Source organism: Hakea prostrata, chromosome 7, assembly GCF_041222555.1.
Source record: "Hakea prostrata isolate BN-2017 chromosome 7, UWA_Hpros_2, whole genome shotgun sequence".
Lineage (NCBI taxonomy): Eukaryota > Viridiplantae > Streptophyta > Magnoliopsida > Proteales > Proteaceae > Hakea > Hakea prostrata.
The window spans coordinates 58,963,292-58,976,290 of record NC_142606.1 but is presented as its reverse complement, the minus strand read 5'-3'; positions in this window follow the sequence as shown (position 1 = coordinate 58,976,290).

Sequence of the window (12,999 nt, the reverse complement as noted above, 5' to 3'; positions counted from 1 at the left end):
TCTGAAGCAAAGATGCTGAGATTGCTCGACTTAGGAAACTAGCTTGGGAGGTTGTAGGAGAAAAGAATTCGGTGATCGATCGTCTTTGGTCAGACTTGGATGATGCTAGGGAGAAGATTCGGCACCTGGAGAGAGGAGTTGGAAAGTCAGGAGCCAAAGGATCTGAAACGTTACCCCAAAGGCAAGTTGTCGTTCCTTTTCCCGAATCCCTTCCAACTGATGTTCGCAGAGCCTATGTCTTCAAGTATTTACACAGTAAGCCCTTTGTTGATATGCTGAATGCTTATAACTTGCAGGCGTACCGGGATGGTGAGAACGAAGTATGGGAATCAATATTAAGGAAGGATCCTCATTTTGATACGACTCCCTACAGTGCTTTTTGCCATCCTGAAGTATTTACCAAATTGGGCCTTCCTCCTCCTAACTGGACCAAAAATAAGATTGATCCTCCACCTTCTGATCCAGATATTATGCATTATCTGGAAGATTCTCCTGTTTATTCTCCCTTGGAAGGATTCAATTATGACGAGCTCGCCTTGAATGCAAGTTTGGTCAAAGACCATACTTCTCCTTGACAAGCTGGACAAAGAGTATGAAATTGCAGAGGATTTTATACATACTGAAATGTTTTTTGTAATCCTCATTTCTCCTCTTCTTCTCCTTGAATCCATACCAATGATTGACTCATGTGTTTGTTCTAGCAAAGTTGTGCCGATCTTGTATGACTTCTTAATGATCATCGATGATGACTTTCTTTTTGGACCGGAGATTGTATCCAGCTCTTGTAATCTTATGTTTGATGTTGAGACCGGCCTCTTCTAGTCTTTTGAAGAAATAAGAAATTAACTTCATCTTGAACTTTGCTAGCCACTTGAATCGCTGTTGTACTAGGTCATAGTTGTTTAGAACAATGCCTTTACTTAAAGATTTCCGGAGAAATACAATAAGCCTGAGAAGGAACTCACTCGGGTTTTAAACCGATGCCTTTACTTAAGGATTTCCGGAGAAATACAATAAGTCTGAGAAGGAACTCACTTGGGTTTTAAACCGATGCCTTTACTTAAGGATTTCTGGAGAAATACAATAAGTCTGAGAAGGAACTCACTCGGGTTTTAAACCGATGCCTTTACTTAAGGATTTCCGGAGAAATACAATAAGTCTGAGAAGGAACTCACTCGGGTTTTAAACCGATGCCTTTACTTAAGGATAATTCGAAAATTCAATAAGTCTTGAAGGAACTTACTCGGGTTTCAAACCGACGCCTTGCAGAAGGAACTCACTCGGATTTTCATCCGATGCCTCGACTTAAGAGATTCCGAAAAAATTCCATAAGTGTTGAAGGACCCACATGAATTTTCATCCGATGCCTTATAGTTGAATCTTGTTCTTGAATGTGGTGTATGATGCCCCCCCAATCAAAAGATGCCTGGCATTCCACAAACAATCCAACTCTTTCTGGGTGTTGATGTTCTTCAGCTTGTAAGCTCCTGAACCAACTGGTTTTACAACCAAATAAGGTCCTTCCTAGGAAGGGTCCAATTTTCTTTGGTGACGCGGGTCGGAAGCTAAGGTGTTTCTCAACACCAAATCTCCGGCTAAATACCGACGATTCTTCACTCGAGTATTATAATGAGACGCTATCCTTCTTTGATAATGTTGAGTTCGTGCTATTGCCTTTGCCCGAACTTCGTCCAATAGATCAAGACTATTAAGCAGTCCTTGCTCGTTTGTTTTTTCCTCGAACTCTCGATCCCGTAATGTCCCCGCCATTATCTCCACTGATGCCAATGCTTCGGACCCATATGCTAACCTGAATGGAGTTTCTCCTGTGGGTGTTCGAACCGTAGTTCTATGGGCCCACAATACATTATGAAGTTCTTCGACCCAAGAAGCCTTGTTAGCTTCGAGTCTTCTCTTTATTCCTTCCAGTAGCGTTCGGTTAGTAACCTCTACTTGTCCATTGCTCTGGGGGTATGCCACTGAGGACATACGATGCTCGATCATATATGTTCCGCAAAATTGCTCAAATTGCGGACAGTCGAACTGAGTACCATGGTCAATGACGATAATCTTTGGAATCCCAAAGCGATATATGATTGACTCAAGCACAAATTTCTCCACTTTTTCTCGCAATTGCTGCCGGTGCACCGCTTCAACCCATTTCGTGAAGTAATCAATTGCTACTATCAGATATTCCCGTCCGCCTGACGCCTTGGTGAATTTGCCCATGATATCAATTCCCCACATCGCAAAGGGAATGGGATCTAGAATTGAAGTCATGGTTTCCGCCGGGCGCTTCGATACTGTAGCATGAATTTGACAGTTGCCACATCGACGAACATACTCCATAGCCGCCTCTTGGATCTTAGGCCAATATAACCCAAGTCTTAGAATTTTGTGGGCCAGGGCTTGTCCACCCATGTGAGCCCCACAAATTCCTTCATAAACCTCAGCCAAAGCTGACTTTGCTCCTTTGGGGCCTATACATCTCATAAGGGGTCCAGAATAAGATCTTTTGTATAGTCTCCCATTATGAATGACAAATCTCGCCGATCGTATCTTGATCAACCTTGCCTCTTTCGGATCCTCAGGTAATTTGTCATCTCTCAGATACTCAATTATCGAATCCATCCAGCAACGCTATGCTTTAATATAAGAAATTTCTTTCTCATGATAACTTGGAAATGTTATCTCTTCAATATAGACCGAAGGGTTTAGATTTTTTTCTTTGGCATTGGCTAGTCGGGATAGCTCATCTGCCACTGAATTTTCAGTCCTCGAAATCTGAGATATCTTCAAATTCCGAAATTGGTTTTGAATTGCCTGCACTATCTCTTGATATTTCTACAAGCGTGGTTCTTTAATACCATACTCCCCCTGGACTTGGTTGACTATAAGTTGAGAGTCACTATAAATAGTAACATCTGCTATAGACAATGCTTTTGACAACCGAAGTCCATCTATCAGAGCCTCATATTTTGCTTCGTTATTACTTGCTCCGAATGCAAACCTCGAAGCATATCGAATAATAAATCTTGCTGGACTTTTCAATAGAATTCTAGCTCCTGCTCTATCTTTATTACTCGAACCATCCACATATACCTCCCAAGTGGTTGGTATAATGGGATCCTCAATGGTGGACTCCACTGGTGCAGTAGTTTCTACTACAAAATCGGCTAACGCCTGAGCCTTGATTGCCGTTCTGGGCTTAAAGCTCACCTGGAACTCGCTGAGTTCAACTGACCAGGACACCATCCTTCCAGATAAATCAGGTTTATTAAGAACTTTACTGAGAGGAAAAGTTGTAAATACCTCAATTGGATGAGCCTGAAAGTATGGCCTTAGCTAACTGGCGGCCATCATGAGAGCCAGAGCCTGCTTCTCAATCTACGAATATCGTGTCTTCGCATCTAGCAATACGTGGCTCACATAGTAAATCGGCCATTGTTTTTTATCTTTCTCACGAACAAGTATTGCACTGACCGCTGAAAGGGACATCGCTAGATATAGCTGTAATATTTCCCCCTTCTCTGGTCGGGACAAGATCGGTGGTTGTCCGAGTGCTTCTTTTAACTCCTCGAAAGCTTTCTGGCATTCTTCGGTCCATTTTGCCTCCTTGTTGCCCCTCAAATCTTTGAGTGCCTTGAAGAATGGCAAACACTTTTCTCCAAACTTGGAGATGAATCGATTCAAAGCGGCAACTCTCCCTGTTAAACACTGCACATCACGAACAGTTTTGGGAGCCTCCATATCAATCAGAGTCTGTATTTTGGCAGGATTAGCCTCAATACCTCTCTGTGACACCATGAAGCCCAAAAATTTGCCCGAGGAAACTCCAAAGGCGCGCTTTTCTGGATTCAACTTCATTTGATATTTTCGCAGTACTGAGAATACCTCAGTCAAATCTGCAATATGATTTGCTTTTGTAAAACTCTTCACTAGCATGTCGTCAACATAAGCTTCAACATTCTTTCCTATCAGATCTTTAAAAATCTTGTTGATGGCCCTCTGATATGCAGCACCTGCGTTCTTCAAGCCAAATGGCATGACTTTATAGTAGTAGCTTTCACGATCAGTCATGAAAGCTGTAAACTTCTCATCTTCCTTATTCATAAGGATCTGATTATACCCTGAGTATGCATCCATGAAACTTAGAGTTTCATATCCTGCAGTCACATCTATCAAGAGGTCAATCCGAGGCAACGGATAGCAATCTTTAGGGAAAGCTTTGTTGAGATCTGTGTAATCTGTACACATTCTCCACTTCCCATTCACCTTTTTTACCATTACCACGTTAGCTAACCAAGTTGGGCATTCAATTGGTTCTATGAAACCAGAATTCTTCAGTTTTTCAACTTCGCCCCAAACGGCTTCATACTTTTCAATGGAGAAATTTCTCCTTTTCTGTATCACTGGTTTCACCTTCGGATCTATCCAGAGTTTATGCTCTGCGACAGCCCGATCGATTCCTGGCATGTCTTCAGTAGACCATGCAAATATGTCTTTATTCTGTTGAAGAAATAACTTCAACTCATCTTTGAATTCCTCCAGCTATTCAAACCCGATATAAGTAATCTTCTTCTTATCCTCGGTACACAGTTGGATTTGCTCCAGCTTCTCCACTGGTTCGGGCCTTTGCATTTCTGCTTCTTCCCAATCATCTCAAACTTCTATAGGTAGGGCAGTCTGTCACACCCCACCCGTCGGTCTCGGTTACCCACCCGACAACCCGTGGGTGTGATCCGTCACAAGATCCAAGGTTTTAGTCTATCAACAATATTTAAGACAATATAGAAAATCAAGAGCAAAGAATATTCAATAACTGAATTAAATGAATTACAGGAGCCCAAAATACTCCAATATCAAAGGAAAGAAATAAAGAATAAAGGATAAAACAAAAATGAGGGCAGCGGAATAATTCAAAAGTATTTATATCAGTTTCTTTCCAGTTTGCTTTTCTAAGTCAATGAACTTAGACTCCAGTTTAATAAGGTGAGGGGTCCTCCAATTCTTCTCCAGCCTCTGTGCGAACTGCCTGACCACCTTTCGCCGCTGACCATCAACCGGTGCGATAAGCGCACTCCATGCACCCGCAGGAACTCCCGCACATGCTATTTCCATATCCCACTGGCGGTGCCACATCTTCTTCAAACGAGATGGTTCCTTCATAGGAAACCAGCCCATCTTCAGATATAAATCCTTCTTCTGTATAGGCTAAAAACATACAAAGAATAAAGGAATGAGTTCTAAAGAACTCAGTAAGAAACAATCATATATCTCATCCATCATCCAAAAATGCCATGATACAACAGTAATATGAATGAATGCAAAATATGAATGATGCTATGATTTCTATGCAGGTCTCTAACAGTTGACATGCTTTAAGAATAAACACCAACCCTCCTCTGGGTAAGTCTCATCACTCTGATCCGGCAAGGACTGGTTACCTCTGTAGGGATCCAGGGAAAAAGGGAAAGTCCACACCTGGCTCACAAACCATGGTTAGGGGTTAAGTTCACACTCTCTCACCACGACCATTGGTAATGAGTACTGGCGCATGTCGGGGTTTCTAATCCAATGCATGGTCATAATGGTTACATGTCTACATGAAGTCCAGATACATCCCCTATGGCACCAACCAACTCGGTTCAGTATCCTTCGCAACCTAGGAGTAAGAATCCTCACGGACTGGCTACCTCTGTTGGACTCTACTCCTTAACCCTATGGTCATCCACATATTATTGGGGCGGATGCTCTCATGATTCCTCACGACACCCGGTCCGATCCTTGGACATCCATGAGCCCAACCCTAACATATGCAACCCTACCATTTCATGACTAACAGTGGACCACCAAGTCACATCACTGTCATCACGGGTCACTCGGTTTCAATCCCCCTACCGAAAGGGTAGTAGCATGTGGGGTACCTAGCCATGCAATCTAGACTCATCCTAACAATGTCATCAATTAATCATGATAGTGCTGAAGGTATCAGCAGGCATGTGTCCCATTCCACAGCCTTCTGATATCATCAGCCAAGATATCCCAAAAGGAACACCCCAACTATCATAACCATATACTAATTACCATAATCATATAACATTCACAATTCACCAGATAATTATGAAATCAAAGCAAACAGCAGTAGTATATTAGAAATAAATACAACTACAGCAGCATATAACAATAGAAATTAAGACTAACAACTATCAGATTAACATGTTCAAGTATATGTAGATAGATAAGATAGACTGTCCTTACTTGCATATAACTGAAACGTCCGTAAAATGGAATCCAGTAACTATTAGTAGACTTTTCTTTTAAACAGTAATCACCTAAACACAAGGTTATTAGAATATATAAGTTACATGAATCAATTTGAATCAGAACCGAAATCCAATTGGTCACTGTTTACCAGCCGGTCGCTTGTGCCGGTCGCTTAGGTTAAGCGACCGCCACTAGTGACCGCCCCAAAAACAGTGAGTTTCAATCCGAAACTCAGGCTTCTGATTACTCAATTTCAATCCGGATTTCGAGTAATCTTGACTTAAGTTTCGAATTAAACACTCCCTAAGCCAAAAGGGTGAGAGAAAATTAACCATTACCATCAATAGATTACCCATAACCCTCTCCTTGATTGGATTAACCATCTCACGGAAGCAGGGTTCCGTTTACGGTTATTCCATCTCAAGTAAATTTAAAAGAGAGTTAAAATATCCAAGGGGTAATCACAAAGATGAGGGAAAAAAAAGGTAAAACCAATCTAACGGAGAAAAGAGAGTAAAGAACGAAGGGTTAGTTCAATACCTCACACCAGAAAGCCAGAGAAGAAAAGAACTGATCTTCCAAGTCACTGTCAGTACTCCAGAGACTCTTTCGGATCTTCCCCGCAACCGTCTAACCTCGCAAATAAGCAACCACGAATAAAGTATTCGTTAATTAGACGGAGGTTAACTTATATAGAAGTCAGGGGGGAAAATAGGGCAAAATCCCCGAAAACAGACCGGGCGGTCGCTTGGGCCGGTCGCTTAGGTTGAGCGACCGCCACTAGTAACCGCCCCCATGTAATTTGCCATACAAGGGTGCTTTTACTAGGGGCTTGATACCCAAGGCCAACCTAGCCCTAAATAAGAGATGGGGGAGATCTTACCTTCATTCCGAACATCTCTGAACAACACCTGACTTTCAGAATTCCCAGCTTCAACCAAGGCAGGCTCTTCAGATAAAGGATCCAGATCCATGGGTCCTAGGTATGGATCATGGGCTTCAATCCGGATACTCCACAAGTTCACCCGACTAGACCTTCGGGTTCTCGGACCTGGAATACGGATCTCGGGTTAGAAATATGGGGGGTATTACACAGTCACCTTCCTCGGGCACTCCTTGTCTTTTAAATAGGCAACGTAACATTGTCGAGAGATCCTCTGGTCAGAGGAAACTTGACCAATTCCCATATCAGTCGGGAATTTTATCTTCAGGTGTTTTGTCGAAACAATAGCACCTATCTTGGATAAAGATGGTCGCCCGAGGATAACATTGTAAGTTGGCAGCTCCCGAACCACCAAAAAATTGATTCGGACGGTTGTTTCCTTAGGAAAACTTCCAATAGATAAGTCCAACTGGACAGATCCTTCCGCCACCGCAGACGACTCTGCAAAACCATATAGATGCGTGGATGAAGGCTCCATCAAGTCCTCATCCACCTTCAGTTTTTGATATACTTCATAAGAAAATAGGTCAGCTGCAGACCCTGTATCAACCAAAACTCTATGCACTTCCCGACGTGCAATCTCTACCTTGATGACTATGGCGTCATCATGAGGTAAACAAACGCCTCTTTCATCCTCCTCGCCAAAGGTGATAGAATCTTCACCATTCAGCTTCTTTCGCTTCTGCGTCTCTCAGGTTCCGACAAATTTGAATTTTGTCTTCAAACTGCGGAGTGATTCGGGCTCTGGTCCTCCGAAAATGGTAAGGATAGGTGACCGAGTAGCTTCAGTCACCTCCTTGCCCTTCTTAGACTTCGGATCCTCCCTTGATCGTTTTGAACTAACCGAACAATCCCTTTTAGGAGCAGCCGCGCGTGGCTCACGTGGCTCCTCCCTCCTTCTGCTAACAAAATTGGACAAGTGTCCCTGAGATATTAATCTCTCAATATCTGCTTTCAGATGACGACAATCATTTGTATAATGACCATAGTCCTTGTGGAATCGGTAATACTTTTCTCGATCCTGCTGCTCCCCAGGTTTCAAAAGAATTTTAGGTGGCCACTTCAAAATATTTTTCCTTTTGATGATATTTAGAATATTAGCCCGAGGAACATTCAATGGAGTATATTCACTTTTACCGGGAGACCTCTGGCGCCAAGCCTGAGATTTTCCAACCCGATCACGGACATTTTTCTTTGGCTTCTGCTTCTGCTCAGGAGCCTTCTGTTCCTTATTGGAGACTTTGTTATCTCCTTGGCGGGCATCTAGTATCTCCATGACTTCGGCCTGCTTCTGGCATCTCTATACCAACTCAGCATAAGTTGCAGGCATATCCTGTAGTAATAACTCCAGGAGTTTTCGGTTAGTGAGTCCAGTGAATAGAGCAGTTTTGGCTACTTGCTCATCCAAATTTTCTATCTCCATCGTTACTTTGTTGAATCTTTTCAGAAACTCTCTGATTGATTCGCTCTTTCCTTGTCTGACAGTAAACAAGGTTTCTTCCATTTTCTTGACTTGTATTCCACTCTGGAATCGCCCTATGAATTTGCGCGCCAATTCATCAAAGTTTACTATACTTCCAAAGGGGAGGTTCGAAAACCACTTTTGTGCTGCTCCGGTTAAAGATGAACAAAAAACCCTGCATAAAATTTCATCAGAATTACCTGAAACTGCCATGGTCTGCTGATAATAGCCAATGTGGGCCGTTGGATCTCCGGAGCCATCGAATGTAGAAAAGGTAGGCAAATGAAAGTTATGGGGAAACTGATATCCCACAATTGGCTCGGCAAAGGGGGTCTTCCGAATGACTGAGTAAATATCCTCAGTCATCCTGCCTTTAGCCAACTGCCCTAACTTCTGATTGATGTTGGCCAATTCCTGACCAATCTGGGTCGGGTGATCTTCAGCGATATGATCACGACCTCGATTAACACGATCATCACGTGCTATTCTATCATCACGAACAGCCCGTCCTTCCCGAACATTCCGCTCGTCGCGAACTGCTCGATCATCACGACCGGTTCTTCTGACAGTTGGTGAGTGAGTTCTCACCCCTGTGTCCAACCTTGTATTTGAATCGGTTGTACTTTCCTGCGGTCTGTCGAACCGATCGTCCCGCCTAGGTTGATCGTCAACTCATCTAGGTCCTCGATCGCCTTCATAAAAGTTCTGACCGATATTCCGGTCTTCAGCCAATCTTTGATCACGCGGTTGATCACGTGGTAACGCGCGCCTCTCTGGATCGCGATGGTCAGGCTCTTGCGGTAATACCACTCGTCTGGTGAGCATGCGGAGTGCTTGGCTCACCTCCAAGAGTTGAATCTTTACCTGATTCAATTGATCTTGGTATGTATCAGGAGGATTACGTCCTTCCTGACCACCATCTACTTCGATAGGATTTTGGCTTCCCCTGGGAACGTCTGGATTATTCACTCCAGGGATTTGAATACTAGAATCGCGTTGTGCAGCGGCTGCTGCAGCTGCTACCGATCTAGTCACCATGGCTTTACAAGTCTTTCCCACAGACGGCGCCAAATGATGCGTCCAAAATCTGCTCAGCCCTTAGATCTCCTCGTGATGACCTTCAAAACGAAAGCGTCAGATGTGGCCCGACCACGGGGGTCGGGAGTCCACCTCCGAAGGCTAAGTCAATTGATGAACTTAATCACAAACGGCTCTGCTAGAAACACAGAGCTAAGGAATAAAGAACTGGAAAACGTGATCTAGATCGTAAGCCTCTGATAGTTTACGTCTACCAGTATGTATCTGAATCTGAGTCCCTCACCTCGTATGGTAGTGAGGTTTATATAGAGTGTACCTTCGAATCTCCTTCGTTGGATGCACTTGAGCCTTCTTCGGGTAGTCGTTGGATCTTAACAGTTAGCTCCATTGAGCGATAGACTTCTACTAATTTGGACTAGTAGAGGACTCCTGAGATAACCTTTAGGTTATGCGATGATTATCCCTTTGATAATGATTAGCCGCAGCCGTCAATTTGAGTCTGCCATCATTAGGGTAATTAACCTAATTCATAAGTTGAATTAGGGCGTGCTTGTAGCTGAATAAGTTTTCTTCCTCAGCAAGCCATCTTCTGGATCCGATTCGCTCGGGAGCGAGTCGATTCCCTCTGTCTCGACCGGGGTCGAGGGTCGAACTAGGTATGAACCCGGTTCGATCATATTTTCTCCATATCAGTTAGCACATTAACTTCTTGGGGAACAACATTGACCTCAAGGGGAACAACATCAAAAGCTTCTTCATGTGGTGGGATGTTTTGGACATTTTCTTCAAGAGCAGGAGCTATGTTAATGTCTAGAATGACATTATTCACAGCAAGATTTGGTAAAGGGAAAGCAAAAGTAGGGGCATTATTCACAACAATATTTTCATTTTGAGGAATATTTTCAGAAATATTCTCTCCAACAACAGTTTCCAAAAGCGGATCAGGCACAGCAACATTCTCATCAAATAACTGATCAGCAATCTGTTCAATAATTTCACCTGCAGCATGGGCGAGTATATCTTCAGCAATTTTCTTCAGATGATCAAAATAATAATCAGGAATTTCCTTACCTTGACCTTCATTCTCAACCATTTCTTCTGGGAGAATAGAGGCATTATGGAGTAATTCGGCTGATGCAGGGGGAAGTACATGTTCTGTAGTTTCTTCAACAATGTTGTCAGTGGCTGTGGGGGCTTCTTCCTGAATATTACTTTTTTCAATGGGAATTTCAGCAGGAGCAGAGTCAAATTCTTTCTTCTTTCTTTTCTTGGAGCCGATAACCCCCGACCAAAAGCCAGGATCTGTAGACCGGAGTCTACATCTCAAAGTATTGGAGGTCCTGGAAGTTCTTGTCTTGACAGCAGGATTATCACTGGCAACTATTTTAACGAGCTGCAAATCAGGACTTTCTTCAACAGTTTTTTCTCTAACAGTATCTTCTGGTGCCTTGTATGCTTTTCCCCGACCAGGCGAAGATATCTTTTCAACGGACTTTTTCTTGGAGGGTTTTTTGTGACTACGATCACTGGAAGGACGGAGGGCAGTATGTTTTCTCTTCTTAACAGATCTTGAAGGTTTGGGATCAGATTTCTCTTCTTCTGAAACAGCCTTTCGAAGTTCGGCAACGTTGGGGACTTGATGAACAATAGTTCCTATATATGTATATATATATATAGAGTGAAGACCAGGTTTTAAAAAAGAAAATGAAAGAGAAGAAAAAGTATATCATTATCATTGTTCTTTACCTGGAAAAAGACCGTGGTTGGCGAGGCCTGCGTCAGTTTTCAGGTCAGCCGCATCAATCGGAACTCCAATAGAAATCAAACCCCAAGTCTCTCGATCATACTCGTTGAGTTAAGGATGCTTGTTCAGAGGAAGAAGAGAATTCAAGGAGTGCAGACACCAACGAGAGCGGAAATTTGGATTGGGAATGGCACAGAAAAAATATTTTCTCGCCACTGCTTGTTATCATGAGGGATGGAAGAGTCAATGAAAATCCGGGACTCTCTACCCAGTTCATTTGCAATGCATGTTCTTCTTGCAAAATGAATGTATCCACATTCGCGGGATACTTTCAAAGTATAGTAATTTCTAAAAAGTTCAATAGAAGGAAGGTGCTTCATTCTAAGAATAAAGACAAAAAAGCAGTATACTAACCTCCAACTATTTGGAGTAAGCTGAGAAGAACAAACATGGTAGTAATCCAACAAAGACTAGACTATTGGAATTAAAGGGATCCTAAAACCAGATTCAAGGTGGTCGAGATAGACAGTGATAACTCCGGGATCAACGATATATAGACGATCAGAAGGTCCAGGAACCCATATTTTAGCATTGGGGGGAAAGTGATAATCTTCTAAGTAAGATGACAAATGAGATTTCTTTACCTTGGTCGGGTACCACTCTGGGCCAGCGTATTTTGGGTCTTTCTTTTCCTTGGACATGCCACAGGCGTATAAGGAACAATAACTTCGTCGTGGGCATAGGGAGAGGGTTTCCAATCTGAAGAAATCTGATCGGAAGAAGAAGTATCTAAGGTTTTTTCCGGTCGTTTAGCACTTGGAAGTATAGTGGGTTGCACAAAAGTACTGGGCGCTGAAGGAATAGTTGTAGGGTCCATAGTTGAAACAGAAAGGAAAGATGAGAAAGATTTGCAGAGTGCAACTTAGAAGGAAACTTGAAGAAGAGTAATAGAAAATGGCGGATAGATATATTTGATATTTTCGAAGAAAGCGGACAAAGTACGGATGAGAACAGATAACAGCTGATGAATAAATATAAAGAATGAAGAGAGGCGAAAGAAGTTTCTTGAAAAGTGGAGGGAAATATACGATGTTTCAAGATCGATGGTCATCACTTTTCATAACCGACGCGTGGAGTCAATTGGTGGATTTAAAGGTATTGCGGTTGAGAACACGAGAATGATATGAGAGGAGTGGGGAAGGACATGGTAACCGTACGTTGGGAAGAAACATAATTTATGATCAAACGGCACAGGAGGGAATAACGTCAAAGAAGATGAAAAGTTATATTTAAGAATGTATAAAAAGTCTGACAATATAAAGACTTCAGCTGGTCTGCCGGATGATTTGGGGGCTGAGCACAGAAACATAATGATTATGGAGGATGGTTTGGTTATCGAGAAAACTGTGATTTTACAAAGAAGATGAACCACAGATCAACGTTCGAGTTAATGATGATTTGACAACTTGATATTATAGTTTTCGAAAATCATAAATCTCTTGGGAAAAGTTATAAAGTATTGATCCGGTGAAGATTAGTTGCGTA